Genomic DNA, 25,804 nt, shown 5'->3' on the forward strand with positions numbered 1-25,804 from the left:
GTGTGTTTGCTTTTCAGATCTGCCGCACCCCCGGATAGATGCAATACTATCGCGGGGCCCACAATGCAAGACGAATGCCGAAAGCCCGGTTCTTGCACAGTTCCCATTCAGTAATGACGATCGTCCCGCAAGTGGTTCGAGTATCCGACGCGTTGTTTCCAGTTGTCTCGCGGAAACAACAAATGAAATTTGCAAATACAAATCAAAATAAAATATTAATAAAATTGGGGTGCAACACGACGACTTCGCAGGAGGTCAACCATCCTAGTACTACTCTCGCCCAAGCACGCTTAACTTCGGAGTTCTAATGGGATCCGGTGAATTAGTGCTAGTATGATCGCATCCGTTTAATTCATGCTCGCTTAGATCTTTATGCACTATCATGCTCTCCTCCATTAATTGTTTTAGACTTGAAAAAAGTGTGTATGCAGCCTTCCTCCCTTGGTAACCGTGCACGAGCTCCTACGTGAGCGGAGTGTTTGATTTTCAGATCTGCCGCACCCCCGGATTGATGCAATACTATCGTGGGGCCCACAATGCACGACGAATGCCGAAAGCCCGGTTCTTACACCGTTCCATTCAGTAATGACGATCGTCCCGCAAGTGGTTCGAGTATCCGACGCGTTGTTTCCAGTTGTCTCGCCGAAACAACAAATGGAATTTGCAAATACGATATCGAAATAAAATATTAATAAAATTGGGGTGCAACACGAGGATTTCCCAGGAGGTCACCCATCCTAGTACTACTCTCGCCCAAGCACAATTAACTTCGGAGTTCGGATGGGATCCGGTGCATTAGTGCTGGTATGATCGCACCCGTTTAATTCATGCTCGATTAGATCTTTATGCACTATCTTGCTCCCCTCCATTAATTGTTTTAGATTTGAAAAAAGTGTGTATGCAGCCTTCCTCCCTTGGTAACCGTGCACGAGCTCCTACGTGAGCGGTGTGTTTGCTTTTCAGATCTGCCGCACCCCCGGATAGATGCAATACTATCGCAGGGCCCACAATGCAAGACGAATGCTGAAAGCCCGGTTCTTGCACAGTTCCCATTCAGTGGTTCGAGTATCCGACGCGTTGTTTCCAGTTGTCTCGCCGAAAGAACAAATGAAATTTGCAAATACAAATCAAAATAAAATATTAATAAAATTGGGGTGCAACACGAGGACTTCCCAGGAGGTCAACCATCCTAGTACTACTCTCGCCCAAGCACGCTTAACTTCGGAGTTCTGATGGGATCCGGTGCATTAGTGCTGGTATGATCGCACCCGTTTAATTCATGCTCGCTTAGATCTTTATGCACTATCTTGCTCCCCTCCATTAATTGTTTTAGATTTGAAAAAAGTGTGTATCCAGCCTTCCTCCCTCGGTAACCGTGCACAAGCTCCTACGTGAGCGGAGTGTTTGTTTTTCAGATCTGCCGCACCACCGGATAAATGCAATACTATCGCGGGGCCCACATTGCACGACGAATGCCAAAAGCCGAGTTCTTGCACGGTTCCCATTCAGTAATGACGATCGCGCCGCAAATGGTCCGAGTATCCGACGCGTTGTTTGTGTTTGTCTCGCTCAAACGACAAATGGAATTTGCAAACACGATATCGAAATAAAATATTAATAAAATTGGGGTGCAACACGAGGACTTCCCAGGAGGTCACGCATCCTTGTACTACTCTCGCCCAAGCACGCTTAACTTCGGAGATCTGATGGGATCCGGTGCATTAGTGCTGCTTGATCGCATCCGTTTAATTCATGCTCGCTTAGATCTTTATGCACTATCTTGCACCACTCCATTAATTGTTTTAGACTTGAAAAAACTGTGTATGCAGCCTTCCTCCCTTGGTAACCATGCTCAAGCTCCTACGTGAGCGGAGTGTTTGTTTTTCAGATCTGCCGCACCCCCGGATAGATGCAATACTATCGCGGGGCCCACAATGCACAACGAATGCCAAAAGCCCGGTTTTTGCATGGTTCCCATTCAGTAATGGCGATCGTGCCGCAAATGGTCTGAGTATTCGGCGCGTTGTTTGTGTTTGTCTCGCCGAAACGACAAATGGAATTTGCAAATTCGATATCGAAATAAAATATTAATAAAATTGGGGTGCAACACGAGGACTTCCAAGGAGGTCACCCATCCGAGTACTACTCTCGCCCAAACACACTTAACTTCGGAGTTCTGATGGGATCTGGTGCATTAGTGCTGGTATGATCGCACCCGTTTAATTCATTCTCGCTTAGATCTTTATGCACTATCTTGCTCCCCTCCATTAATTGTTTTAGACTTGAAAAAAGTGTTTATGTAGCCTTCCTCCCTTGGTAACCGTGCACAAGCTCCTACGTGAGCGGAGTGTTTGATTTTCAGATCTGCCGCACCTCTGGATAGATGCAATACTATCGCGGGGCCCACAATGCATGACGAATGCCGAAAGCCCGATTCTTGCATCGTTCCCATTCAGTAATGACGATCGTCCCGCAAGTGGTCCGAGTATCCGACGCGTTGTTTCCAGTTGTCTCGCCGAAACAACAAATGGAATTTGCCAATACAAATCAAAATAAAATATTAATAAAATTGGGGTGCAACACGAGGACTTCCGAGGAGGTCACCCATCCTAGTACTACTCTCGCCCAAGCACAGTTAACTTCGGAGTTCGGTTGGGATCCGGTGCATTAGTGCTGGTATGATCGCACCCGTTTAATTCATGCTCGCTTAGATCTTTATGTACTATCTTGCTCCCCTCCATTAATTGTTTTAGACTTGAAAAAACTGTGTATGCAGCCTTCCTCCCTTGGTAACCGTGCACAAGCTCCTACGTGAGCAGAGTGTTTGCTTTTCAGATCTGCCGCACCCCCGGATAGATGCAATACTATCACGGGGCCCACAATGCACGACCAATGCCAAAAGCCCAGTTTTTGCACGGTTCCCATTCAGTAATGACGATCGTGCCGCAAATGGTCCGAGTATCCGGCGCGTTGTTTGCGTTTGTCTCGCCGAAACGACAAATGGAATTTGTTAATACGATATCGAAATAAAATATTAATAAAATTGGGGTGCAACACGAGGACTTCCGTGGAGGTCACCCATCCTAGTACTACTCTCGCCCAAGCACAATTAACTTCGGAGTTCGGATGGGATCCGGTGCATTACTGCTGGTATGATCGCACCCGTTTAATTCATGCTCGATTAGATCTTTATGCACTATCTTGCTCCCCTCCATTAATTGTTTTAGATTTGAAAGAAGTGTGTTTGCAGCCTTCCTCCCTTGGTTACCGTGCACAAGCTCCTACGTGAGCGGAGTGTTTGCTTTTCAGATCTCGCACCTCCGGAAAGAAGCAATACTATCACGGGGCCCACAACGCATGACGAATGCCGAAAGCCGGTTCTTGCATCGTTGCCATTCAGTAATGGCGATCGTGCCGCAAATGGTCCGAGTATCCGACGCGTTGTTTCCAGTTGTCTCGCCGAAACAACAAATGGAATTTGCAAATACAAATCAAAATAAAATATTAATAAAATTGGGGTGCAACACGAGGACTTCCCAGGAGGTCACCCATGCTAGTACAACTCTCGCCCAAGCACACTTAACTTCGGAGTTCTGATGGGATCCAGTGCATTAGTGCTGGTATGATTGCACCCGTTTAATTCATGCTCGCTTAGATATTTATGCACTATCTTGCTCCCCTCCATTAATTGTTTTAGACTTGAAAAAACTGTGTATGCAGCCTTCCTCCCTTGGTAACCGTGCACAAGCTCCTACGTGAGCAGAGTGTTTGTTTTTCAGATCTGCCGCACCACTGGATAAATGCAATACTATCGCGGGGCCCACAATGCACGACGAATGCCAAAAGCCCGGTTCTTGCACGATTCCCATTCAGTAATGACGATCGTGCCGCAAATGGTCCGAGTATCCGGCGCTTTGTTTGCGTTTGTCTCGCCGAAACGACAAATGGAATTTGCAAATACGATATCGAAATAAAATATTAATAAAATTGGGGTGCAACACGAGGACTTCCCAGGAGGTCAGCCATCCTAGTACTACTCTCGCCCAAGCACACTTAACTTCGGAGTTCTGATGGGATCCGGTGCAGTAGTGCAGGTAGGATCGCACCCGTTTAATTCATGCTCGCTTAGATCTTTATGCACTATCTTGCTCCCCTCCATTAATTGTTTTAGATTTGAAAAAAGTGTGTATGCAGCCTTCTTCCCTTGGTAACCGTGCACAAGCTCCTACGTGAGCAGAGTGTTTGCTTTTCAAATCTGCCGCACCCCCGGATAGATGCAATACTATCGCGGGGCCCACAATGCACGACGAATGGCAAAAGCCCGGTTTTTGCACGGTTCCCATTCAGTAATGACGATCGTGCCGAAATGGTCCGAGTATCCGGCGCGTTGTTTGCGTTTGTCTCGCCGAAACGACAAATGGAATTTGCAAATACGATATCGAAATAAAATATTAATAAAATTGGGGTGCAACACGAGGACTTCCCAAGAGGTCACCCATCCTAGACTACTCTCGCCCAAGCACACTTAACTTCGGAGTTCTGAAGGGATCCGGTGCATTAGTGCAGGTATGATCGCACCCGTTTAATTCATGCTCGCTTAGATCTTTATGCACTATCTTGCTCCCCTCCATTAATTGTTATAAATTGGAAAAAAGTGTGTATGCAGCCTTCCTCCCTTTGTAACCGTGCACTAACTCCTACGTGAGCGGAGTGTTTGTTTTCAGATCTGCCACTCCTCCGGATAGATGCAATACTATCGCGGGGCCCACAATGCATGACGAATGCCGAAAGCCCGATTCTTGCATCGTTCCCATTCAGTAATGACGATCGTCCCGCAAGTGGTCCGAGTATCCGACGCGTTGTTTCTAGTTGTCTCGCCGAAACAACAAATGGAATTTGCAAATACAAATCAAAATAAAATATTAATAAAATTGGGGTGCAACACGAGGACTTCCCAAGAGGTCACCCATCCTAGTATTATTCTCGCCCAAGCACGCTTAACTTCGGAGTTCTGATGGGATATAGTGCATTAGTGCTGGTATGATCTCACCCGTTTAATTCATGCTCGCTTAGATCTTTATGCACTATTTTGCTTTCCTCCATTAATTGTTTTAGAGTTGAAAAAAGTGTGTATGCAGCTTTCCTCCCATGGTAACCGTGCACAAGCTCCGACGTGAGCGGAGTGTTTGCTTTTCAGATCTGCCGCACCCACGGATAGATGCAATACTATCGCGGGGCCCACAATGTTTGACGAATGCCGAAAGCCCGGTTCTTGCACTATTCCCATTCAGTAATGACGATCGTGCCGCAAGTGGTCCGAGTATCTGACGCGTTGTTTCCAGTTGTCTCGCCAAAACAACAAATGGAATTTGCAAATACAAATCAAAATAAAATATTAATAAAATTGGAGTGCAATACGAGGACTTCCCAGGAGGTCACCCATCCTAGTACTACACTCGCCCAAGCACGCTTAACTTCGGAGTTCTGATGGGATCCGGTGCATTTGTGCTGGTATGATCGCACCCGTTTAATTAATGCTCGCTTAGATCGATATGCACTATCTTGCTCCCCACCATTTATTGTTTTAGATTTGAAAAAACTGTGTGAGCAGCATTCCTCCCTTGGTAACCGTGCACGAGCTCCTACGTGAGCGGAGTGTTTGCTTTTCAGATCTGCTGCACCCCCGGATAGATGCAATACTATCGCGGGGCCCACAATGCATGACGAATGCCGAAAGCCCGGTTTTTGCACCGTTCCCATTCAGTAATGACGATTGTCCCGCAAGTGGTCCGAGTATCCGACGTGTTGTTTCCAATTGTCTCGCCGAAACAACAAATGAAATTTGCAAATACAAATCAAAATAAAATATTAATAAAATTGGGGTGCAACACGAGGACTTCCCAGGAGGTCAACCATCCTAGTACTACTCTCGCACAAGCACGCTTAACTTCGGAGTTCTGATGGGATCCGGTGCATTAGTGCTGGTATGATCACACCCGTTTAATTCATGCTCGCTTAGATCTTTATGCACTATCTTGCTCCCCTCCATTAATTGTTTTAGATTTGAAAAAACTGTGTATGCTGCCTTCCTCCCTCGGTAACCGTGCACAAGCTCCTACGTGAGCGGAGTGTTTGCCTTTCAGATCTGCCGCACCACCGGATAAATGCAATACTATCGCGGGGCCCACATTGCACGACGAGTGCCAAAGGCCGAGTTCTTGCACGGTTCCCATTCAGAAATGACGATCGTGCCGCAAATGGTCCGAGTATCCGACGCGTTGTTTGCGTTTGTCTCGCTGAAACGACAAATGGAATTTGCAAACACGATATCGAAATAAAATTGTAATAAAATTGGGGTGCAACACGAGGACTTCCCAGGAGGTCACCCATCCTAGTACTACTCTCGCCCAAGCACGCTTAACTTCGGAGTTCTAATGGGATCAGGTGAATTAGCGCTAGTATGATCGCACCCGTTTAATTCATGCTCGCTTAGATCTTTATGCACTATCTTGCTCTCCTCCATTAATTGTTTTAGACTTGAAAAAAGTGTGTATGCAGCCTTCCTCCCTTGGTAACCGTGCACGAGCTCCTACGTGAGCGGAGTGTTTGATTTTCAGATCTGCCGCACCCCCGTATAGATGCAATACTATCGTGGGGCCCACAATGCACGACGAATGCCGAAAGCCCGGTTCTTACACCGTTCCCATTCAGTAATGACGATCGTCCCGCAAGTGGTTCGAGTATCCGACGCGTTGTTTCCAGTTGTCTCGCCGAAACAACAAATGGAATTTGCAAATACGATATCGAAATAAAATATTAATAAAATTGGGGTGCAACACGAGGATTTCCCAGGAGGTCACCCATCCTAGTACTACTCTCGCCCAAGCACAATTAACTTCGGAGTTCGGATGGGATCCGGTGCATTAGTGCTGGTATGATCGCACCCGTTTAATTCATGCTCGATTAGATCTTTATGCACTATCTTGCTCCCCTCCATTAATTGTTTTAGATTTGAAAAAAGTGTGTATGCAGCCTTCCTCCCTTGGTAACTGTGCACGAGCTCCTACGTGAGCGGTGTGTTTGCTTTTCAGATCTGCCGCACCCCCGGATAGATGCAATACTATCGCGGGGCCCACAATGCAAGACGAATGCCGAAAGCCCGGTTCTTGCACAGTTCCCATTCAGTGGTTCTAGTATCCGACGCGTTGTTTCCAGTTGTCTCGCCGAAACAACAAATGAAATTTGCAAATACAAATCAAAATAAAATATTAATAAAATTGGGGTGCAACACGAGGATTTCCCAGGAGGTCAACCATCCTAGTACTACTCTCGCCCAAGCACGCTTAACTTCGGAATTCTGATGGGATCCGGTGCATTAGTGCTGGTATGATCGCACCCGTTTAATTCATGCTCGCTTAGATCTTTATGCACTATCTTGCTCCCCTCCATTAATTGTTTTAGATTTGAAAAAAGTGTGTATCCAGCCTTCCTCCCTCGGTAACCGTGCACAAGCTCCTACGTGAGCGGAGTGTTTGCTTTTCAGATCTGCCGCACCACCGGATAAATGCAATACTATCGCGGGGCCCACATTGCACGACGAATGCCAAAAGCCAAGTTCTTGCACGGTTCCCATTCAGTAATGACGATCGTGCCGCAAATGGTCCGAGTATCCGACGCGTTGTTTGTGTTTGTCTCGCTGAAACGACAAATGGAATTTGCAAACACGATATCGAAATAAAATATTAATAAAATTGGGGTGCAACACGAGGACTTCCCAAGAGGTCACCCATCCTAGTACTACTCTCGCCCAAGCACGCTTAACTTCGGAGTTCTAATGGGTTCCGGTGAATTAGTGCTAGTATGATCGCATCCGTTTAATTCATGCTCGCTTAGATCTTTATGCACTATCTTGCTCTCCTCCATTAATTGTTTTAGACTTGAAAAAAGTGTGTATGCAGCCTTCCTCCCTTGGTAACCGTGCACGAGCTCCTACGTGAGCGGAGTGTTTGATTTTCAGATCTGCCGCACCCCCGGATAGATGCAATACTATCGTGGGGCCCACAATGCACGACGAATGCCGAAAGCCCGGTTCTTGCACCGTTCCCATTCAGTAATGACGATCGTCCCGCAAGTGGTTCGAGTATCCAACGCGTTGTTTCCAGTTGTCTCGCCGAAACAACAAATGGAATTTGCAAATACGATATCGAAATAAAATATTAATAAAATTGGGGTGCAACACGAGGATTTCCCAGGAGGTCACCCATCCTAGTACTACTCTCGCCCAAGCACAATTAACTTCGGAGTTCGGATGGGATCCGGTGCATTAGTGCTGGTATGATCGCACCCGTTTAATTCATGCTCGATTAGATCTTTATGCACTATCTTGCTCCCGTCCATTAATTGTTTTAGATTTGAAAAAAGTGTGTATGCAGCCTTCCTCCCTTGGTAACCGTGCACAAGCTCCGACGTGAGCGGAGTGTTTGTTTTTCAGATCTGCCACACCCCCGGATAGATGCAATACTATCGCGGGGCCCACAATGCAAGACGAATGCCGAAAGCCCGGTTCTTGCACCGTTCCCATTCAGTAATGGCGATCGTCCCGCAAGTGGTTCGAGTATCCGACGCGTTGTTTCCAGTTGTCTCGCCGAAACAACAAATGGAATTTGCAAATACAAATCAAAATAAAATATTAATAAAACTGGGGTGCAATACGAGGACTTCCCAGGAGGTCACCCATCCTACTACTACTCTCGCCCAAGCACAATTAACTTCGGAGTTCGGATGGGATCCGGTGCATTAGTGCTGGTATGATCGCACCAGTTTAATTCATGCTCGATTAGATCTTTATTCACTATCTTGCTCCCGTCCATTAATTGTTTTAGATTTGAAAAGAGTGTGTATGCAGCCTTCCTCCCTTGGTAACCGTGCACAAGCTCCTACGTGAGCGGAGTGTTTGCTTTTCAGATCTGCCGCACCTCCGGATAGATGCAATACTATCGCGGGGCCCACAATGCATGATGAATGCCGAAAGCCCGGTTCTTGCGTCGTTCCCATTCAGTAATGACGATCGTCCCGCAAGTGGTCCGAGTATCCGACGCGTTGTTTCCAATTGTCTCGCCGAAACAACAAATGGAATTTGCAAATACAAATCAAAATAAAATATTAATAAAATTGGGGTGCAACACGAGGACTTCCCAGGAGGTCACCCATCCTAGTACTACTCTCGCCCAAGCACGCTTAACTTCGGAGTTCTGATGGGATCCAGTGCATTAGTGCTGGTATGATCTCGCCCGTTTATTTCATGCTCGCTTAGATCTTTATGCACTATTTTGCTCCCCTCCATTAATTGTTTTAGACTTGAAAAAAGTTTGTATGCAGCCTTCCTCCCTTGGTAACCGTGCACAAGCTCCTACGTGAGAGGAGTGTTTGCTTTTCAGATCTGCCGCACCTCCGGATAGATGCAATACTATCGCGGGGCCCAAAATGTATGACGAATGCCGAAAGCCCGGTTCTTGCACTATTCCCATTCAGTAATGACGATCGTACCGCAAGTGGTCCGAGTATCTGACGCGTTGTTTCCAGTTGTCTCTCCAAAACAACAAATGGAATTTGCAAATACAAATCAAAATAAAATATTAATAAAATTGGAGTGCAATACGAGGACTTCCCAGGAGGTCACACATCCTAGTACTACTCTCGCCCAAGCACGCTTAACTTCGGAGTTCTGATGGGATCCGGTGCATTTGTGCTGGTATGATCGCACCCGTTTAATTAATGCTCGCTTAGATCTTTATGCACTATCTTGCTCCCCTCCATTTATTGTTTTAGATTTGAAAAAACTGTGTGAGCAGCATTCCTCCCTTGGTAACCGTGCACGAGCTCCTACGTGAGCGGAGTGTTTGCTTTTCAGATCTGCTGCACCCCCGGATAGATGCAATACTATCGCTGGGCCCACAATGCATGACGAATGCCGAAAGCCCGGTTTTTGCACCGTTCCCATTCAATAATGACGATTGTCCCGCAAGTGGTTCGAGTATCCGACGCATTGTTTCCAGTTTTCTCGCCGAAACAACAAATGGAATTTGCAAATACGATATCGAAGTAAAATATTAATAAAATTGGGGTGCAACACGAGGATTTCCCAGGAGGTCACCCATCCTAGTACTACTCTCGCCCAAGCACAATTAACTTCGGAGTTCGGATGGGATCCGGTGCATTAGTGCTGGTATGATCGCACCCGTTTAATTCATGCTCGATTAGATCTTTATGCACTATCTTGCTCCCCTCCATTAATTGTTTTAGATTTGAAAAAAATGTGTATGTAGCCTTCCTCCCTTGGTAACCATGCACGAGCTCCTACGTGAGCGGTGTGTTTGCTTTTCAGATCTGCCGCACCCCCGGATAGATGCAATACTATCGCGGGGCCCACAATGCAAGACGAATGCCGAAAGCCCGGTTCTTGCACAGTTCCCATTCAGTAATGACGATCGTCCCGCAAGTGGTTCGAGTATCCGACGCGTTGTTTCCAGTTGTCTCGCGGAAACAACAAATGAAATTTGCAAATACAAATCAAAATAAAATATTAATAAAATTGGGGTGCAACACGACGACTTCGCAGGAGGTCAACCATCCTAGTACTACTCTCGCCCAAGCACGCTTAACTTCGGAGTTCTAATGGGATCCGGTGAATTAGTGCTAGTATGATCGCATCCGTTTAATTCATGCTCGCTTAGATCTTTATGCACTATCTTGCTCTCCTCCATTAATTGTTTTAGACTTGAAAAAAGTGTGTATGCAGCCTTCCTCCCTTGGTAACCGTGCACGAGCTCCTACGTGAGCGGAGTGTTTGATTTTCAGATCTGCCGCACCCCCGGATTGATGCAATACTATCGTGGGGCCCACAATGCACGACGAATGCCGAAAGCCCGGTTCTTACACCGTTCCATTCAATAATGACGATCGTCCCGCAAGTGGTTCGAGTATCCGACGCGTTGTTTCCAGTTGTCTCGCCGAAACAACAAATGGAATTTGCAAATACGATATCGAAATAAAATATTAATAAAATTGGGGTGCAACACGAGGATTTCCCAGGAGGTCACCCATCCTAGTACTACTCTCGCCCAAGCACAATTAACTTCGGAGTTCGGATGGGATCCGGTGTATTAGTGCTGGTATGATCGCACCCGTTTAATTCATGCTCGATTAGATCTTTATGCACTATCTTGCTCCCCTCCATTAATTGTTTTAGATTTGAAAAAAGTGTGTATGCAGCCTTCCTCCCTTGGTAACCGTGCACGAGCTCCTACGTGAGCGGTGTGTTTGCATTTCAGATCTGCCGCACCCCCGGATAGATGCAATACTATCGCAGGGCCCACAATGCAAGACGAATGCCGAAAGCCCGGTTCTTGCACAGTTCCCATTCAGTGGTTCGAGTATCCGACGCGTTGTTTCCAGTTGTCTCGCCGAAAGAACAAATGAAATTTGCAAATACAAATCAAAATAAAATATTAATAAAATTGGGGTGCAACACGAGGACTTCCCAGGAGGTCAACCATCCTAGTACTACTCTCGCCCAAGCACGCTTAACTTCGGAGTTCTGATGGGATCCGGTGCATTAGTGCTGGTATGATCGCACCCGTTTAATTCATGCTCGCTTAGATCTTTATGCACTATCTTGCTCCCCTCCATTAATTGTTTTAGATTTGAAAAAAGTGTGTATCCAGCCTTCCTCCCTCGGTAACCGTGCACAAGCTCCTACGTGAGCGGAGTGTTTGTTTTTCAGATCTGCCGCACCACCGGATAAATGCAATACTATCGCGGGGCCCACATTGCACGACGAATGCCAAAAGCCGAGTTCTTGCACGGTTCCCATTCAGTAATGACGATCGCGCCGCAAATGGTCCGAGTATCCGACGCGTTGTTTGTGTTTGTCTCGCTCAAACGACAAATGGAATTTGCAAACACGATATCGAAATAAAATATTAATAAAATTGGGGTGCAACACGAGGACTTCCCAAGAGGTCACGCATCCTTGTACTACTCTCGCCCAAGCACGCTTAACTTCGGAGATCTGATGGGATCCGGTGCATTAGTGCTGCTTGATCGCATCCGTTTAATTCATGCTCGCTTAGATCTTTATGCACTATCTTGCACCACTCCATTAATTGTTTTAGACTTGAAAAAACTGTGTATGCAGCCTTCCTCCCTTGGTAACCATGCTCAAGCTCCTACGTGAGCGGAGTGTTTGTTTTTCAGATCTGCCGCACCCCCGGATAGATGCAATACTATCGCGGGGCCCACAATGCACGACGAATGGCAAAAGCCCGGTTTTTGCACGGTTCCCATTCAGTAATGACGATCGTGCCGAAATGGTCCGAGTATCCGGCGCGTTGTTTGCGTTTGTCTCGCCGAAACGACAAATGGAATTTGCAAATACGATATCGAAATAAAATATTAATAAAATTGGGGTGCAACACGAGGACTTCCCAAGAGGTCACCCATCCTAGACTACTCTCGCCCAAGCACACTTAACTTCGGAGTTCTGAAGGGATCCGGTGCATTAGTGCAGGTATGATCGCACCCGTTTAATTCATGCTCGCTTAGATCTTTATGCACTATCTTGCTCCCCTCCATTAATTGTTATAAATTGGAAAAAAGTGTGTATGCAGCCTTCCTCCCTTTGTAACCGTGCACTAACTCCTACGTGAGCGGAGTGTTTGTTTTCAGATCTGCCACTCCTCCTGATAGATGCAATACTATCGCGGGGCCCACAATGCATGACGAATGCCGAAAGCCCGATTCTTGCATCGTTCCCATTCAGTAATGACGATCGTCCCGCAAGTGGTCCGAGTATCCGACGCGTTGTTTCTAGTTGTCTCGCCGAAACAACAAATGGAATTTGCAAATACAAATCAAAATAAAATATTAATAAAATTGGGGTGCAACACGAGGACTTCCCAAGAGGTCACCCATCCTAGTATTATTCTCGCCCAAGCACGCTTAACTTCGGAGTTCTGATGGGATATAGTGCATTAGTGCTGGTATGATCTCACCCGTTTAATTCATGCTCGCTTAGATCTTTATGCACTATTTTGCTTTCCTCCATTAATTGTTTTAGAGTTGAAAAAAGTGTGTATGCAGCTTTCCTCCCATGGTAACCGTGCACAAGCTCCGACGTGAGCGGAGTGTTTGCTTTTCAGATCTGCCGCACCCACGGATAGATGCAATACTATCGCGGGGCCCACAATGTTTGACGAATGCCGAAAGCCCGGTTCTTGCACTATTCCCATTCAGTAATGGCGATCGTGCCGCAAGTGGTCCGAGTATCTGACGCGTTGTTTCCAGTTGTCTCGCCAAAACAACAAATGGAATTTGCAAATACAAATCAAAATAAAATATTAATAAAATTGGAGTGCAATACGAGGACTTCCCAGGAGGTCACCCATCCTAGTACTACACTCGCCCAAGCACGCTTAACTTCGGAGTTCTGATGGGATCCGGTGCATTTGTGCTGGTATGATCGCACCCGTTTAATTAATGCTCGCTTAGATCGATATGCACTATCTTGCTCCCCACCATTTATTGTTTTAGATTTGAAAAAACTGTGTGAGCAGCATTCCTCCCTTGGTAACCGTGCACGAGCTCCTACGTGAGCGGAGTGTTTGCTTTTCAGATCTGCTGCACCCCCGGATAGATGCAATACTATCGCGGGGCCCACAATGCATGACGAATGCCGAAAGCCCGGTTTTTGCACCGTTCCCATTCAGTAATGACGATTGTCCCGCAAGTGGTCCGAGTATCCGACGTGTTGTTTCCAATTGTCTCGCCGAAACAACAAATGAAATTTGCAAATACAAATCAAAATAAAATATTAATAAAATTGGGGTGCAACACGAGGACTTCCCAGGAGGTCAACCATCCTAGTACTACTCTCGCACAAGCACGCTTAACTTCGGAGTTCTGATGGGATCCGGTGCATTAGTGCTGGTATGATCACACCCGTTTAATTCATGCTCGCTTAGATCTTTATGCACTATCTTGCTCCCCTCCATTAATTGTTTTAGATTTGAAAAAACTGTGTATGCTGCCTTCCTCCCTCGGTAACCGTGCACAAGCTCCTACGTGAGCGGAGTGTTTGCCTTTCAGATCTGCCGCACCACCGGATAAATGCAATACTATCGCGGGGCCCACATTGCACGACGAGTGCCAAAAGCCGAGTTCTTGCATGGTTCCCATTCAGTAATGACGATCGTGCCGCAAATGGTCCGAGTATCCGACGCGTTGTTTGTGTTTGTCTCGCTGAAACGACAAATGGAATTTGCAAACACGATATCGAAATAAAATATTAATAAAATTGGGGTGCAACACGAGGACTTCCCAAGAGGTCACCCATCCTAGTACTACTCTCGCCCAAGCATGCTTAACTTCGGAGTTCTAATGGGTTCCGGTGAATTAGTGCTAGTATGATCGCATCCGTTTAATTCATGCTCGCTTAGATCTTTATGCACTATCTTGCTCTCCTCCATTAATTGTTTTAGACTTGAAAAAAGTGTGTATGCAGCCTTCCTCCCTTGGTAACCGTGCACGAGCTCCTACGTGAGCGGAGTGTTTGATTTTCAGATCTGCCGCACCCCCGGATAGATGCAATACTATCGTGGGGCCCACAATGCACGACGAATGCCGAAAGCCCGGTTCTTGCACCGTTCCCATTCAGTAATGACGATCGTCCCGCAAGTGGTTCGAGTATCCAACGCGTTGTTTCCAGTTGTCTCGCCGAAACAACAAATGGAATTTGCAAATACGATATCGAAATAAAATATTAATAAAATTGGGGTGCAACACGAGGATTTCCCAGGATGTCACCCATCCTAGTACTACTCTCGCCCAAGCACGATTAACTTCGGAGTTCGGATGGGATCCGGTGCATTAGTGCAGGTATGATCGCACCCGTTTAATTCATGCTCGATTAGATCTTTATGCACTATCTTGCTCCCGTCCATTAATTGTTTTAGATTTGAAAAAAGTGTGTATGCAGCCTTCCTCCCTTGGTAACCGTGCACAAGCTCCGACGTGAGCGGAGTGTTTGCTTTTCAGATCTGCCACACACCCGGATAGATGCAATACTATCGCGGGGCCCACAATGCAAGACGAATGCCGAAAGCCCGGTTCTTGCACCGTTCCCATTCAGTAATGGCGATCGTCCCGCAAGTGGTTCGAGTATCCGACGCGTTGTTTCTAGTTGTCTCGCCGAAACAACAAATGGAATTTGCAAATACAAATCAAAATAAAATATTAATAAAATTGGGGTGCAATACGAGGACTTCCCAGGAGGTCACCCATCCTACTACTACTCTCGCCCAAGCACAATTAACTTCGGAGTTCGGATGGGATCTGGTGCATTAGTGCTGGTATGATCGCACCCGTTTAATTCATGCTCGATTAGATCTTTATGCACTATCTTGCTCCCGTCCATTAATTGTTTTAGATTTGAAAAAAGTGTGTATGCAGCCTTCCTCCCTTGGTAACCGTGCACGAGCTCCTACGTGAGCGGAGTGTTTGCTTTTCAGATCTGCCGCACCTCCGGATAGATGCAATACTATCGTGGGGCCCACAATGCACGACGAATGCCGAAAGCCCGGTTCTTGCACCGTTCCCATTCAGTAATGACGATCGTCCCGCAAGTGGTTGGAGTATCCGACGCGTTGTTTCCAGTTGTCTCGCCGAAACAACAAATGGAATTTGCAAATACGATATCGAAATAAAATATTAATAAAATTGGGGTGCACACGAGGATTTCCCAGGAGGTCACCCATCCTAGTACTACTCTCGCCCAAGCACAATTAACTTCGGAGTTCGGATGGGATCCGGTGCATTAGTGCTGGTATGATCTCGCCCGTTTAATTCATGCTCGCTTAGATCTTTATGCACTATTTTGCTCCCCTCCATTAATTGTTTTAGACTTGAAAAAAGTTTGTATGCAGCCTTCCTCCCTTGGTAACCGTGCACAAGCTCCTACGTGAGCGGAGTGTTTGCTTTTCAGATCTGCCGCACCTCCGGATAGATGCAATACTATCGTAGGGGCCCACAATGTATGACGAATGCCGAAAGCCCGGTTCTTACACTATTCCCATTCAGTAATGACGATCGTGTCGCAAGTGGTCCGAGTATCTGACGCGTTGTTTCCAGTTGTCTCGCCAAAACAACAAATGGAATTTGCAAACACAAATCAAAATAAAATATTAATAAAATTGGAGTGCAATACGAGGACTTCCCAGGAGGTCCCCCATCCTAGTACTACTCTCGCCCAAGCACGCTTAACTTCGGAGTTTTGATGGGATCCGGTGCATTTGTGCTGCTTTGATCGCACCGGTTTAATTAATGCTCGGTTAGATCTTTATGCACTCTCTTGCTCCCCACCATTTATTGTTTAAGATTTGAAAAAACTGTGTGAGCAGCATTCCTCCCTTGGTAACCGTGCACGAGCTCCTACGTGAGCGGAGTGTTTCCTTTTCAGATCTGCTGCACCCCCGGATAGATGCAATACTATCGCGGGGCGCACAATGCATGACGAATGCCGAAAGCCCGGTTTTTGCACCGTTCCATTCAGTAATGATGATTGTCCCGCAAGTGGTTCGAGTATCCGACGTGTTGTTTCCAATTGTCTCGCCGAAACAACAAATGAAATTTGCAAATACAAATCAAAATAAAATATTAATAAAATTGGGGTGCAACACGAGGACTTCCCAGGAGGTCAACCATCCTAGTACTACTCTCGCCCAAGCACGCTTAACTTCGGAGTTCTGATGGGATCCGGTGCACTAGTGCTGGTATGATCGCACCCGTTTAATTCATGCTCGCTTAGATCATTATGCACTATCTTGCTCCCCTCCATTAATTGTTTTAGATTTGAAAAAACTGTGTATGCTGCCTTCCTCCCTCGGTAACCGTGCACAAGCTCCTACGTGAGCGGAGTGTTTGCCTTTCAGATCTGCCGCACCACCGGATAAATGCAATACTATCGCGGGGCCCACATTGCACGACGAGTGCCAAAGGCCGAGTTCTTGCACGGTTCCCATTCAGAAATGACGATCGTGCCGCAAATGGTCCGAGTATCCGACGCGTTGTTTGCGTTTGTCTCGCTGAAACGACAAATGGAATTTGCAAACACGATATCGAAATAAAATAGTAATAAAATTGGGGTGCAACACGAGGACTTCCCAGGAGGTCACCCATCCTAGTACTACTCTCGCCCAAGCACGCTTAACTTCGGAGTTCTAATGGGATCAGGTGAATTAGCGCTAGTATGATCGCACCCGTTTAATTCATGCTCGCTTAGATCTTTATGCACTATCTTGCTCTCCTCCATTAATTGTTTTAGACTTGAAAAAAGTGTGTATGCAGCCTTCCTCCCTTGGTAACCGTGCACGAGCTCCCACGTGAGCGGAGTGTTTGATTTTCAGATCTGCCGCACCCCCGTATAGATGCAATACTATCGTGGGGCCCACAATGCACGACGAATGCCGAAAGCCCGGTTCTTACACCGTTCCCATTCAGTAATGACGATCGTCCCGCAAGTGGTTCGAGTATCCGACGCGTTGTTTCCAGTTGTCTCGCCGAAACAACAAATGGAATTTGCAAATACGATATCGAAATAAAATATTAATAAAATTGGGGTGCAACACGAGGATTTCCCAGGAGGTCACCCATCCTAGTACTACTCTCGCCCAAGCACAATTAACTTCGGAGTTCGGATGGGATCCGGTGCATTAGTGCTGGTATGATCGCACCCGTTTAATTCATGCTCGATTAGATCTTTATGCACTATCTTGCTCCCCTCCATTAATTGTTTTAGATTTGAAAAAAGTGTGTATGCAGCCTTCCTCCCTTGGTAACTGTGCACGAGCTCCTACGTGAGCGGTGTGTTTGCTTTTCAGATCTGCCGCACCCCCGGATAGATGCAATACTATCGCGGGGCCCACAATGCAAGACGAATGCCGAAAGCCCGGTTCTTGCACAGTTCCCATTCAGTGGTTCGAGTATCCGACGCGTTGTTTCCAGTTGTCTCGCCGAAACAACAAATGAAATTTGCAAATACAAATCAAAATAAAATATTAATAAAATTGGGGTGCAACACGAGGATTTCCCAGGAGGTCAACCATCCTAGTACTACTCTCGCCCAAGCACGCTTAACTTCGGAATTCTGATGGGATCCGGTGCATTAGTGCTGGTATGATCGCACCCGTTTAATTCATGCTCGCTTAGATCTTTATGCACTATCTTGCTCCCCTCCATTAATTGTTTTAGATTTGAAAAAAGTGTGTATCCAGCCTTCCTCCCTCGGTAACCGTGCACAAGCTCCTACGTGAGCGGAGTGTTTGCTTTTCAGATCTGCCGCACCACCGGATAAATGCAATACTATCGCGGGGCCCACATTGCACGACGAATGCCAAAAGCCAAGTTCTTGCACGGTTCCCATTCAGTAATGACGATCGTGCCGCAAATGGTCCGAGTATCCGACGCGTTGTTTGTGTTTGTCTCGCTGAAACGACAAATGGAATTTGCAAACACGATATCGAAATAAAATATTAATAAAATTGGGGTGCAACACGAGGACTTCCCAAGAGGTCACCCATCCTAGTACTACTCTCGCCCAAGCACGCTTAACTTCGGAGTTCTAATGGGTTCCGGTGAATTAGTGCTAGTATGATCGCATCCGTTTAATTCATGCTCGCTTAGATCTTTATGCACTATCTTGCTCTCCTCCATTAATTGTTTTAGACTTGAAAAAAGTGTGTATGCAGCCTTCCTCCCTTGGTAACCGTGCACGAGCTCCTACGTGAGCGGAGTGTTTGATTTTCAGATCTGCCGCACCCCCGGATAGATGCAATACTATCGTGGGGCCCACAATGCACGACGAATGCCGAAAGCCCGGTTCTTGCACCGTTCCCATTCAGTAATGACGATCGTCCCGCAAGTGGTTCGAGTATCCAACGCGTTGTTTCCAGTTGTCTCGCCGAAACAACAAATGGAATTTGCAAATACGATATCGAAATAAAATATTAATAAAATTGGGGTGCAACACGAGGATTTCCCAGGAGGTCACCCATCCTAGTACTACTCTCGCCCAAGCACAATTAACTTCGGAGTTCGGATGGGATCCGGTGCATTAGTGCTGGTATGATCGCACCCGTTTAATTCATGCTCGATTAGATCTTTATGCACTATCTTGCTCCCGTCCATTAATTGTTTTAGATTTGAAAAAAGTGTGTATGCAGCCTTCCTCCCTTGGTAACCGTGCACAAGCTCCGACGTGAGCGGAGTGTTTGTTTTTCAGATCTGCCACACCCCCGGATAGATGCAATACTATCGCGGGGCCCACAATGCAAGACGAATGCCGAAAGCCCGGTTCTTGCACCGTTCCCATTCAGTAATGGCGATCGTCCCGCAAGTGGTTCGAGTATCCGACGCGTTGTTTCCAGTTGTCTCGCCGAAACAACAAATGGAATTTGCAAATACAAATCAAAATAAAATATTAATAAAACTGGGGTGCAATACGAGGACTTCCCAGGAGGACACCCATCCTACTACTACTCTCGCCCAAGCACAATTAACTTCGGAGTTCGGATGGGATCCGGTGCATTAGTGCTGGTATGATCGCACCAGTTTAATTCATGCTCGATTAGATCTTTATTCACTATCTTGCTCCCGTCCATTAATTGTTTTAGATTTGAAAAGAGTGTGTATGCAGCCTTCCTCCCTTGGTAACCGTGCACAAGCTCCTACGTGAGCGGAGTGTTTGCTTTTCAGATCTGCCGCACCTCCGGATAGATGCAATACTATCGCGGGGCCCACAATGCATGATGAATGCCGAAAGCCCGGTTCTTGCGTCGTTCCCATTCAGTAATGACGATCGTCCCGCAAGTGGTCCGAGTATCCGACGCGTTGTTTCCAATTGTCTCGCCGAAACAACAAATGGAATTTGCAAATACAAATCAAAATAAAATATTAATAAAATTGGGGTGCAACACGAGGACTTCCCAGGAGGTCACCCATCCTAGTACTACTCTCGCCCAAGCACGCTTAACTTCGGAGTTCTGATGGGATCCAGTGCATTAGTGCTGGTATGATCTCGCCCGTTTATTTCATGCTCGCTTAGATCTTTATGCACTATTTTGCTCCCCTCCATTAATTGTTTTAGACTTGAAAAAAGTTTGTATGCAGCCTTCCTCCCTTGGTAACCGTGCACAAGCTCCTACGTGAGCGGAGTGTTTGATTTTCAGATCTGCCGCACCCCCGGATTGATGCAATACTATCGTGGGGCCCACAATGCACGACGAATGCCGAAAGCCCGGTTCTTACACCGTTCCATTCAATAATGACGATCGTCCCGCAAGTGGTTCGAGTATCCGACGCGTTGTTTCCAGTTGTCTCGCCGAAACAACAAATGGAATTTGCAAATACGATATCGAAATAAAATATTAATAAAATTGGGGTGCAACACGAGGATTTCCCAGGAGGTCACCCATCCTAGTACTACTCTCGCCCAAGCACAATTAACTTCGGAGTTCGGATGGGATCCGGTGTATTAGTGCTGGTATGATCGCACCCGTTTAATTCATGCTCGATTAGATCTTTATGCACTATCTTGCTCCCCTCCATTAATTGTTTTAGATTTGAAAAAAGTGTGTATGCAGCCTTCCTCCCTTGGTAACCGTGCACGAGCTCCTACGTGAGCGGTGTGTTTGCATTTCAGATCTGCCGCACCCCCGGATAGATGCAATACTATCGCAGGGCCCACAATGCAAGACGAATGCCGAAAGCCCGGTTCTTGCACAGTTCCCATTCAGTGGTTCGAGTATCCGACGCGTTGTTTCCAGTTGTCTCGCCGAAAGAACAAATGAAATTTGCAAATACAAATCAAAATAAAATATTAATAAAATTGGGGTGCAACACGAGGACTTCCCAGGAGGTCAACCATCCTAGTACTACTCTCGCCCAAGCACGCTTAACTTCGGAGTTCTGATGGGATCCGGTGCATTAGTGCTGGTATGATCGCACCCGTTTAATTCATGCTCGCTTAGATCTTTATGCACTATCTTGCTCCCCTCCATTAATTGTTTTAGATTTGAAAAAAGTGTGTATCCAGCCTTCCTCCCTCGGTAACCGTGCACAAGCTCCTACGTGAGCGGAGTGTTTGTTTTTCAGATCTGCCGCACCACCGGATAAATGCAATACTATCGCGGGGCCCACATTGCACGACGAATGCCAAAAGCCGAGTTCTTGCACGGTTCCCATTCAGTAATGACGATCGCGCCGCAAATGGTCCGAGTATCCGACGCGTTGTTTGTGTTTGTCTCGCTCAAACGACAAATGGAATTTGCAAACACGATATCGAAATAAAATATTAATAAAATTGGGGTGCAACACGAGGACTTCCCAGGAGGTCACGCATCCTTGTACTACTCTCGCCCAAGCACGCTTAACTTCGGAGATCTGATGGGATCCGGTGCATTAGTGCTGCTTGATCGCATCCGTTTAATTCATGCTCGCTTAGATCTTTATGCACTATCTTGCACCACTCCATTAATTGTTTTAGACTTGAAATAACTGTGTATGCAGCCTTCCTCCCTTGGTAACCATGCTCAAGCTCCTACGTGAGCGGAGTGTTTGCTTTTCAGATCTACCGCACCCCCGGATAGATGCAATACTATCGCGGGGCCCACAATGCACAACGAATGCCAAAAGCCCGGTTTTTGCATGGTTCCCATTCAGTAATGGCGATCGTGCCGCAAATGGTCTGAGTATTCGGCGCGTTGTTTGTGTTTGTCTCGCCGAAACGACAAATGGAATTTGCAAATTCGATATCGAAATAAAATATTAATAAAATTGGGGTGCAACACGAGGACTTCCAAGGAGGTCACCCATCCGAGTACTACTCTCGCCCAAACACACTTAACTTCGGAGTTCTGATGGGATCTGGTGCATTAGTGCTGGTATGATCGCACCCGTTTAATTCATTCTCGCTTAGATCTTTATGCACTATCTTGCTCCCCTCCATTAATTGTTTTAGACTTGAAAAAAGTGTTTATGTAGCCTTCCTCCCTTGGTAACCGTGCACAAGCTCCTACGTGAGCGGAGTGTTTGATTTTCAGATCTGCCGCACCTCTGGATAGATGCAATACTATCGCGGGGCCCACAATGCATGACGAATGCCGAAAGCCCGATTCTTGCATCGTTCCCATTCAGTAATGACGATCGTCCCGCAAGTGGTCCGAGTATCCGACGCGTTGTTTCCAGTTGTCTCGCCGAAACAACAAATGGAATTTGCAAATACGATATCGAAATAAAATATTAATAAAATTGGGGTGCAACACGAGGATTTCCCAGGAGGTCACCCATCCTAGTACTACTCTCGCCCAAGCACAATTAACTTCGGAGTTCGGATGGGATCCGGTGCATTAGTGCTGGTATGATCGCACCCGTTTAATTCATGCTCGATTAGATCTTTATGCACTATCTTGCTCCCGTCCATTAATTGTTTTAGATTTGAAAAAAGTGTGTATGCAGCCTTCCTCCCTTGGTAACCGTGCACAAGCTCCGACGTGAGCGGAGTGTTTGTTTTTCAGATCTGCCACACCCCCGGATAGATGCAATACTATCGCGGGGCCCACAATGCAAGACGAATGCCGAAAGCCCGGTTCTTGCACCGTTCCCATTTAGTAATGGCGATCGTCCCGCAAGTGGTTCGAGTATCCGACGCGTTGTTTCCAGTTGTCTCGCCGAAACAAGAAATGGAATTTGCAAATACAAATCAAAATAAAATATAATAAAACTGGGGTGCAATACGAGGACTTCCCAGGAGGTCACCCATCCTACTACTACTCTCGCCCAAGCACAATTAACTTCGGAGTTCGAATGGGATCCGGTGCATTAGTGCTGGTATGATCGCACCAGTTTAATTCATGCTCGATTAGATCTTTATTCACTATCTTGCTCCCGTCCATTAATTGTTTTAGATTTGAAAAGAGTGTGTATGCAGCCTTCCTCCCTTGGTAACCGTGCACAAGCTCCTACGTGAGCGGAGTGTTTGCTTTTCAGATCTGCCGCACCTCCGGATAGATGCAATACTATCGCGGGGCCCACAATGCATGATGAATGCCGAAAGCCCGGTTCTTGCGTCGTTCCCATTCAGTAATGACGATCGTCCCGCAAGTGGTCCGAGTATCCGACGCGTTGTTTCCAATTGTCTCGCCGAAACAACAAATGGAATTTGCAAATACAAATCAAAATAAAATATTAATAAAATTGGGGTGCAACACGAGGACTTCCCAGGAGGTCACCCATCCTAGTACTGCTCTCGCCCAAGCACGCTTAACTTCGGAGTTCTGATGGGATCCAGTGCATTAGTGCTGGTATGATCTCGCCCGTTTATTTCATGCTCGCTTAGATCTTTATGCACTATTTTGCTCCCCTCCATTAATTGTTTTAGACTTGAAAAAAGTTTGTATGCAGCCTTCCTCCCTTGGTAACCGTGCACAAGCTCCTACGTGAGCGGAGTGTTTGTTTTTCAGATCTGCCGCACCTCCGGATAGATGCAATACTATCGCGGGGCCCAAAATGTATGACGAATGCCGAAAGCCCGGTTCTTGCACTATTCCCATTCAGTAATGACGATCGTGCCGCAAGTGGTCCGAGTATCTGACGCGTTGTTTCCAGTTGTCTCTCCAAAACAACAAATGGAATTTGCAAATACAAATCAAAATAAAATATTAATAAAATTGGAGTGCAATACGAGGACTTCCCAGGAGGTCACACATCCTAGTACTACTCTCGCCCAAGCACGCTTAACTTCGGAGTTCTGATGGGATCCGGTGCATTTGTGCTGGTATGATCGCACCCGTTTAATTAATGCTCGCTTAGATCTTTATGCACTATCTTGCTCCCCTCCATTTATTGTTTTAGATTTGAAAAAACTGTGTGAGCAGCATTCCTCCCTTGGTAACCGTGCACGAGCTCCTACGTGAGCGGAGTGTTTGCTTTTCAGATCTGCTGCACCCCCGGATAGATGCAATACTATCGCGGGGCCCACAATGCATGACGAATGCCGAAAGCCCGGTTTTTGCACCGTTCCCATTCAATAATGACGATTGTCCCGCAAGTGGTTCGAGTATCCGACGCATTGTTTCCAGTTTTCTCGCCGAAACAACAAATGGAATTTGCAAATACGATATCGAAATAAAATATTAATAAAATTGGGGTGCAACACGAGGATTTCCCAGGAGGTCACCCATCCTAGTACTACTCTCGCCCAAGCACAATTAACTTCGGAGTTCGGATGGGATCCGGTGCATTAGTGCTGGTATGATCGCACCCGTTTAATTCATGCTCGATTAGATCTTTATGCACTATCTTGCTCCCCTCCATTAATTGTTTTAGATTTGAAAAAAGTGTGTATGTAGCCTTCCTCCCTTGGTAACCATGCACGAGCTCCTACGTGAGCGGTGTGTTTGCTTTTCAGATCTGCCGCACCCCCGGATAGATGCAATACTATCGCGGGGCCCACAATGCAAGACGAATGCCGAAAGCCCGGTTCTTGCACAGTTCCCATTCAGTAATGACGATCGTCCCGCAAGTGGTTCGAGTATCCGACGCGTTGTTTCCAGTTGTCTCGCGGAAACAACAAATGAAATTTGCAAATACAAATCAAAATAAAATATTAATAAAATTGGGGTGCAACACGACGACTTCGCAGGAGGTCAACCATCCTAGTACTACTCTCGCCCAAGCACGCTTAACTTCGGAGTTCTAATGGGATCCGGTGAATTAGTGCTAGTATGATCGCATCCGTTTAATTCATGCTCGCTTAGATCTTTATGCACTATCTTGCTCTCCTCCATTAATTGTTTTAGACTTGAAAAAAGTGTGTATGCAGCCTTCCTCCCTTGGTAACCGTGCACGAGCTCCTACGTGAGCGGAGTGTTTGATTTTCAGATCTGCCGCACCCCCGGATTGATGCAATACTATCGTGGGGCCCACAATGCACGACGAATGCCGAAAGCCCGGTTCTTACACCGTTCCATTCAGTAATGACGATCGTCCCGCAAGTGGTTCGAGTATCCGACGCGTTGTTTCCAGTTGTCTCGCCGAAACAACAAATGGAATTTGCAAATACGATATCGAAATAAAATATTAATAAAATTGGGGTGCAACACGAGGATTTCCCAGGAGGTCACCCATCCTAGTACTACTCTCGCCCAAGCACAATTAACTTCGGAGTTCGGATGGGATCCGGTGCATTAGTGCTGGTATGATCGCACCCGTTTAATTCATGCTCGATTAGATCTTTATGCACTATCTTGCTCCCCTCCATTAATTGTTTTAGATTTGAAAAAAGTGTGTATGCAGCCTTCCTCCCTTGGTAACCGTGCACGAGCTCCTACGTGAGCGGTGTGTTTGCTTTTCAGATCTGCCGCACCCCCGGATAGATGCAATACTATCGCAGGGCCCACAATGCAAGACGAATGCCGAAAGCCCGGTTCTTGCACAGTTCCCATTCAGTGGTTCGAGTATCCGACGCGTTGTTTCCAGTTGTCTCGCCGAAAAAACAAATGAAATTTGCAAATACAAATCAAAATAAAATATTAATAAAATTGGGGTGCAACACGAGGACTTCCCAGGAGGTCAACCATCCTAGTACTACTCTCGCCCAAGCACGCTTAACTTCGGAGTTCTGATGGGATCCGGTGCATTAGTGCTGGTATGATCGCACCCGTTTAATTCATGCTCGCTTAGATCTTTATGCACT

The 25,804-nt window shown here is 46.5% G+C and overlaps 44 non-coding genes and 11 pseudogenes across 44 annotated transcripts; all 55 read right to left on the minus strand.

Moving 5' to 3' along the window:
- Positions 1-226: 226 nt before the first annotated feature.
- LOC148792428 (5S ribosomal RNA) lies at positions 227-345 on the minus strand (annotated as a pseudogene).
- A 354-nt stretch (positions 346-699) lies between these two features.
- Positions 700-818, minus strand: LOC148792429 (5S ribosomal RNA). Its single transcript, XR_016071354.1, has one exon. It is a non-coding gene; the product is annotated as a 5S ribosomal RNA (ribosomal RNA).
- A 333-nt stretch (positions 819-1,151) lies between these two features.
- On the minus strand, positions 1,152-1,270 carry LOC148792430 (5S ribosomal RNA). The gene has a single exon (XR_016071445.1). It is a non-coding gene; the product is annotated as a 5S ribosomal RNA (ribosomal RNA).
- A 355-nt stretch (positions 1,271-1,625) lies between these two features.
- On the minus strand, positions 1,626-1,743 carry LOC148792431 (5S ribosomal RNA; annotated as a pseudogene).
- Positions 1,744-2,098: 355 nt separating this feature from the next.
- Positions 2,099-2,217, minus strand: LOC148792432 (5S ribosomal RNA). Its single transcript, XR_016070015.1, has one exon. It is a non-coding gene; the product is annotated as a 5S ribosomal RNA (ribosomal RNA).
- Positions 2,218-2,571: 354 nt separating this feature from the next.
- LOC148792433 (5S ribosomal RNA) lies at positions 2,572-2,690 on the minus strand. The gene has a single exon (XR_016069324.1). It is a non-coding gene; the product is annotated as a 5S ribosomal RNA (ribosomal RNA).
- Positions 2,691-3,045: 355 nt separating this feature from the next.
- LOC148792434 (5S ribosomal RNA) lies at positions 3,046-3,164 on the minus strand. The gene has a single exon (XR_016070061.1). It is a non-coding gene; the product is annotated as a 5S ribosomal RNA (ribosomal RNA).
- A 351-nt stretch (positions 3,165-3,515) lies between these two features.
- Positions 3,516-3,634, minus strand: LOC148792435 (5S ribosomal RNA). Its single transcript, XR_016069163.1, has one exon. It is a non-coding gene; the product is annotated as a 5S ribosomal RNA (ribosomal RNA).
- A 355-nt stretch (positions 3,635-3,989) lies between these two features.
- LOC148792436 (5S ribosomal RNA) lies at positions 3,990-4,108 on the minus strand. Its single transcript, XR_016069778.1, has one exon. It is a non-coding gene; the product is annotated as a 5S ribosomal RNA (ribosomal RNA).
- A 354-nt stretch (positions 4,109-4,462) lies between these two features.
- Positions 4,463-4,580, minus strand: LOC148792437 (5S ribosomal RNA). The gene has a single exon (XR_016070727.1). It is a non-coding gene; the product is annotated as a 5S ribosomal RNA (ribosomal RNA).
- A 353-nt stretch (positions 4,581-4,933) lies between these two features.
- LOC148792438 (5S ribosomal RNA) lies at positions 4,934-5,052 on the minus strand (annotated as a pseudogene).
- Positions 5,053-5,406: 354 nt separating this feature from the next.
- On the minus strand, positions 5,407-5,525 carry LOC148792439 (5S ribosomal RNA). Its single transcript, XR_016071813.1, has one exon. It is a non-coding gene; the product is annotated as a 5S ribosomal RNA (ribosomal RNA).
- Positions 5,526-5,879: 354 nt separating this feature from the next.
- On the minus strand, positions 5,880-5,998 carry LOC148792440 (5S ribosomal RNA). The gene has a single exon (XR_016075479.1). It is a non-coding gene; the product is annotated as a 5S ribosomal RNA (ribosomal RNA).
- Positions 5,999-6,353: 355 nt separating this feature from the next.
- On the minus strand, positions 6,354-6,472 carry LOC148792441 (5S ribosomal RNA). Its single transcript, XR_016069821.1, has one exon. It is a non-coding gene; the product is annotated as a 5S ribosomal RNA (ribosomal RNA).
- Positions 6,473-6,827: 355 nt separating this feature from the next.
- Positions 6,828-6,946, minus strand: LOC148792442 (5S ribosomal RNA). Its single transcript, XR_016071355.1, has one exon. It is a non-coding gene; the product is annotated as a 5S ribosomal RNA (ribosomal RNA).
- Positions 6,947-7,279: 333 nt separating this feature from the next.
- On the minus strand, positions 7,280-7,398 carry LOC148792443 (5S ribosomal RNA). The gene has a single exon (XR_016073439.1). It is a non-coding gene; the product is annotated as a 5S ribosomal RNA (ribosomal RNA).
- A 355-nt stretch (positions 7,399-7,753) lies between these two features.
- On the minus strand, positions 7,754-7,872 carry LOC148792444 (5S ribosomal RNA). The gene has a single exon (XR_016069974.1). It is a non-coding gene; the product is annotated as a 5S ribosomal RNA (ribosomal RNA).
- Positions 7,873-8,227: 355 nt separating this feature from the next.
- Positions 8,228-8,346, minus strand: LOC148792445 (5S ribosomal RNA). Its single transcript, XR_016071356.1, has one exon. It is a non-coding gene; the product is annotated as a 5S ribosomal RNA (ribosomal RNA).
- Positions 8,347-8,700: 354 nt separating this feature from the next.
- On the minus strand, positions 8,701-8,819 carry LOC148792446 (5S ribosomal RNA). The gene has a single exon (XR_016074791.1). It is a non-coding gene; the product is annotated as a 5S ribosomal RNA (ribosomal RNA).
- A 354-nt stretch (positions 8,820-9,173) lies between these two features.
- On the minus strand, positions 9,174-9,292 carry LOC148792447 (5S ribosomal RNA). The gene has a single exon (XR_016070251.1). It is a non-coding gene; the product is annotated as a 5S ribosomal RNA (ribosomal RNA).
- A 354-nt stretch (positions 9,293-9,646) lies between these two features.
- On the minus strand, positions 9,647-9,765 carry LOC148792448 (5S ribosomal RNA). The gene has a single exon (XR_016074933.1). It is a non-coding gene; the product is annotated as a 5S ribosomal RNA (ribosomal RNA).
- A 355-nt stretch (positions 9,766-10,120) lies between these two features.
- Positions 10,121-10,239, minus strand: LOC148792449 (5S ribosomal RNA). The gene has a single exon (XR_016071357.1). It is a non-coding gene; the product is annotated as a 5S ribosomal RNA (ribosomal RNA).
- A 354-nt stretch (positions 10,240-10,593) lies between these two features.
- LOC148792450 (5S ribosomal RNA) lies at positions 10,594-10,712 on the minus strand (annotated as a pseudogene).
- A 354-nt stretch (positions 10,713-11,066) lies between these two features.
- On the minus strand, positions 11,067-11,185 carry LOC148792451 (5S ribosomal RNA). The gene has a single exon (XR_016071178.1). It is a non-coding gene; the product is annotated as a 5S ribosomal RNA (ribosomal RNA).
- A 333-nt stretch (positions 11,186-11,518) lies between these two features.
- Positions 11,519-11,637, minus strand: LOC148792452 (5S ribosomal RNA). The gene has a single exon (XR_016071446.1). It is a non-coding gene; the product is annotated as a 5S ribosomal RNA (ribosomal RNA).
- Positions 11,638-11,992: 355 nt separating this feature from the next.
- On the minus strand, positions 11,993-12,110 carry LOC148792453 (5S ribosomal RNA; annotated as a pseudogene).
- Positions 12,111-12,464: 354 nt separating this feature from the next.
- Positions 12,465-12,582, minus strand: LOC148792454 (5S ribosomal RNA). Its single transcript, XR_016070728.1, has one exon. It is a non-coding gene; the product is annotated as a 5S ribosomal RNA (ribosomal RNA).
- Positions 12,583-12,935: 353 nt separating this feature from the next.
- On the minus strand, positions 12,936-13,054 carry LOC148792455 (5S ribosomal RNA; annotated as a pseudogene).
- A 354-nt stretch (positions 13,055-13,408) lies between these two features.
- On the minus strand, positions 13,409-13,527 carry LOC148792456 (5S ribosomal RNA). Its single transcript, XR_016071814.1, has one exon. It is a non-coding gene; the product is annotated as a 5S ribosomal RNA (ribosomal RNA).
- Positions 13,528-13,881: 354 nt separating this feature from the next.
- LOC148792457 (5S ribosomal RNA) lies at positions 13,882-14,000 on the minus strand. Its single transcript, XR_016075480.1, has one exon. It is a non-coding gene; the product is annotated as a 5S ribosomal RNA (ribosomal RNA).
- Positions 14,001-14,355: 355 nt separating this feature from the next.
- LOC148792458 (5S ribosomal RNA) lies at positions 14,356-14,474 on the minus strand (annotated as a pseudogene).
- Positions 14,475-14,829: 355 nt separating this feature from the next.
- LOC148792459 (5S ribosomal RNA) lies at positions 14,830-14,948 on the minus strand. The gene has a single exon (XR_016075128.1). It is a non-coding gene; the product is annotated as a 5S ribosomal RNA (ribosomal RNA).
- Positions 14,949-15,302: 354 nt separating this feature from the next.
- Positions 15,303-15,421, minus strand: LOC148792460 (5S ribosomal RNA). The gene has a single exon (XR_016075164.1). It is a non-coding gene; the product is annotated as a 5S ribosomal RNA (ribosomal RNA).
- A 355-nt stretch (positions 15,422-15,776) lies between these two features.
- LOC148792461 (5S ribosomal RNA) lies at positions 15,777-15,894 on the minus strand (annotated as a pseudogene).
- Positions 15,895-16,249: 355 nt separating this feature from the next.
- Positions 16,250-16,368, minus strand: LOC148792462 (5S ribosomal RNA; annotated as a pseudogene).
- A 353-nt stretch (positions 16,369-16,721) lies between these two features.
- Positions 16,722-16,840, minus strand: LOC148792463 (5S ribosomal RNA). The gene has a single exon (XR_016072677.1). It is a non-coding gene; the product is annotated as a 5S ribosomal RNA (ribosomal RNA).
- Positions 16,841-17,195: 355 nt separating this feature from the next.
- Positions 17,196-17,314, minus strand: LOC148792464 (5S ribosomal RNA). The gene has a single exon (XR_016069822.1). It is a non-coding gene; the product is annotated as a 5S ribosomal RNA (ribosomal RNA).
- A 355-nt stretch (positions 17,315-17,669) lies between these two features.
- LOC148792465 (5S ribosomal RNA) lies at positions 17,670-17,788 on the minus strand. Its single transcript, XR_016071358.1, has one exon. It is a non-coding gene; the product is annotated as a 5S ribosomal RNA (ribosomal RNA).
- Positions 17,789-18,121: 333 nt separating this feature from the next.
- LOC148792466 (5S ribosomal RNA) lies at positions 18,122-18,240 on the minus strand. The gene has a single exon (XR_016073440.1). It is a non-coding gene; the product is annotated as a 5S ribosomal RNA (ribosomal RNA).
- A 355-nt stretch (positions 18,241-18,595) lies between these two features.
- On the minus strand, positions 18,596-18,714 carry LOC148792467 (5S ribosomal RNA). The gene has a single exon (XR_016069975.1). It is a non-coding gene; the product is annotated as a 5S ribosomal RNA (ribosomal RNA).
- A 355-nt stretch (positions 18,715-19,069) lies between these two features.
- On the minus strand, positions 19,070-19,188 carry LOC148792468 (5S ribosomal RNA). Its single transcript, XR_016071359.1, has one exon. It is a non-coding gene; the product is annotated as a 5S ribosomal RNA (ribosomal RNA).
- A 354-nt stretch (positions 19,189-19,542) lies between these two features.
- LOC148792469 (5S ribosomal RNA) lies at positions 19,543-19,661 on the minus strand. Its single transcript, XR_016075624.1, has one exon. It is a non-coding gene; the product is annotated as a 5S ribosomal RNA (ribosomal RNA).
- A 354-nt stretch (positions 19,662-20,015) lies between these two features.
- On the minus strand, positions 20,016-20,134 carry LOC148792470 (5S ribosomal RNA). The gene has a single exon (XR_016070253.1). It is a non-coding gene; the product is annotated as a 5S ribosomal RNA (ribosomal RNA).
- Positions 20,135-20,488: 354 nt separating this feature from the next.
- On the minus strand, positions 20,489-20,607 carry LOC148792471 (5S ribosomal RNA). Its single transcript, XR_016071179.1, has one exon. It is a non-coding gene; the product is annotated as a 5S ribosomal RNA (ribosomal RNA).
- A 333-nt stretch (positions 20,608-20,940) lies between these two features.
- LOC148792472 (5S ribosomal RNA) lies at positions 20,941-21,059 on the minus strand. The gene has a single exon (XR_016071447.1). It is a non-coding gene; the product is annotated as a 5S ribosomal RNA (ribosomal RNA).
- Positions 21,060-21,414: 355 nt separating this feature from the next.
- On the minus strand, positions 21,415-21,532 carry LOC148792473 (5S ribosomal RNA; annotated as a pseudogene).
- A 355-nt stretch (positions 21,533-21,887) lies between these two features.
- LOC148792474 (5S ribosomal RNA) lies at positions 21,888-22,006 on the minus strand. Its single transcript, XR_016070016.1, has one exon. It is a non-coding gene; the product is annotated as a 5S ribosomal RNA (ribosomal RNA).
- Positions 22,007-22,361: 355 nt separating this feature from the next.
- LOC148792475 (5S ribosomal RNA) lies at positions 22,362-22,480 on the minus strand. Its single transcript, XR_016071360.1, has one exon. It is a non-coding gene; the product is annotated as a 5S ribosomal RNA (ribosomal RNA).
- A 353-nt stretch (positions 22,481-22,833) lies between these two features.
- LOC148792476 (5S ribosomal RNA) lies at positions 22,834-22,952 on the minus strand. Its single transcript, XR_016075202.1, has one exon. It is a non-coding gene; the product is annotated as a 5S ribosomal RNA (ribosomal RNA).
- Positions 22,953-23,306: 354 nt separating this feature from the next.
- LOC148792477 (5S ribosomal RNA) lies at positions 23,307-23,425 on the minus strand. Its single transcript, XR_016070704.1, has one exon. It is a non-coding gene; the product is annotated as a 5S ribosomal RNA (ribosomal RNA).
- A 354-nt stretch (positions 23,426-23,779) lies between these two features.
- LOC148792478 (5S ribosomal RNA) lies at positions 23,780-23,898 on the minus strand. The gene has a single exon (XR_016074934.1). It is a non-coding gene; the product is annotated as a 5S ribosomal RNA (ribosomal RNA).
- A 355-nt stretch (positions 23,899-24,253) lies between these two features.
- On the minus strand, positions 24,254-24,372 carry LOC148792479 (5S ribosomal RNA). Its single transcript, XR_016071361.1, has one exon. It is a non-coding gene; the product is annotated as a 5S ribosomal RNA (ribosomal RNA).
- A 354-nt stretch (positions 24,373-24,726) lies between these two features.
- On the minus strand, positions 24,727-24,845 carry LOC148792480 (5S ribosomal RNA; annotated as a pseudogene).
- Positions 24,846-25,199: 354 nt separating this feature from the next.
- LOC148792481 (5S ribosomal RNA) lies at positions 25,200-25,318 on the minus strand. The gene has a single exon (XR_016071362.1). It is a non-coding gene; the product is annotated as a 5S ribosomal RNA (ribosomal RNA).
- A 333-nt stretch (positions 25,319-25,651) lies between these two features.
- LOC148792482 (5S ribosomal RNA) lies at positions 25,652-25,770 on the minus strand. The gene has a single exon (XR_016071448.1). It is a non-coding gene; the product is annotated as a 5S ribosomal RNA (ribosomal RNA).
- Positions 25,771-25,804: the final 34 nt, after the last annotated feature.

Source organism: Nelumbo nucifera, chromosome 4 (assembly GCF_055504915.1).
Source record: "Nelumbo nucifera cultivar China Antique chromosome 4, China Antique-T2T, whole genome shotgun sequence".
Taxonomy (NCBI): domain Eukaryota; kingdom Viridiplantae; phylum Streptophyta; class Magnoliopsida; order Proteales; family Nelumbonaceae; genus Nelumbo; species Nelumbo nucifera.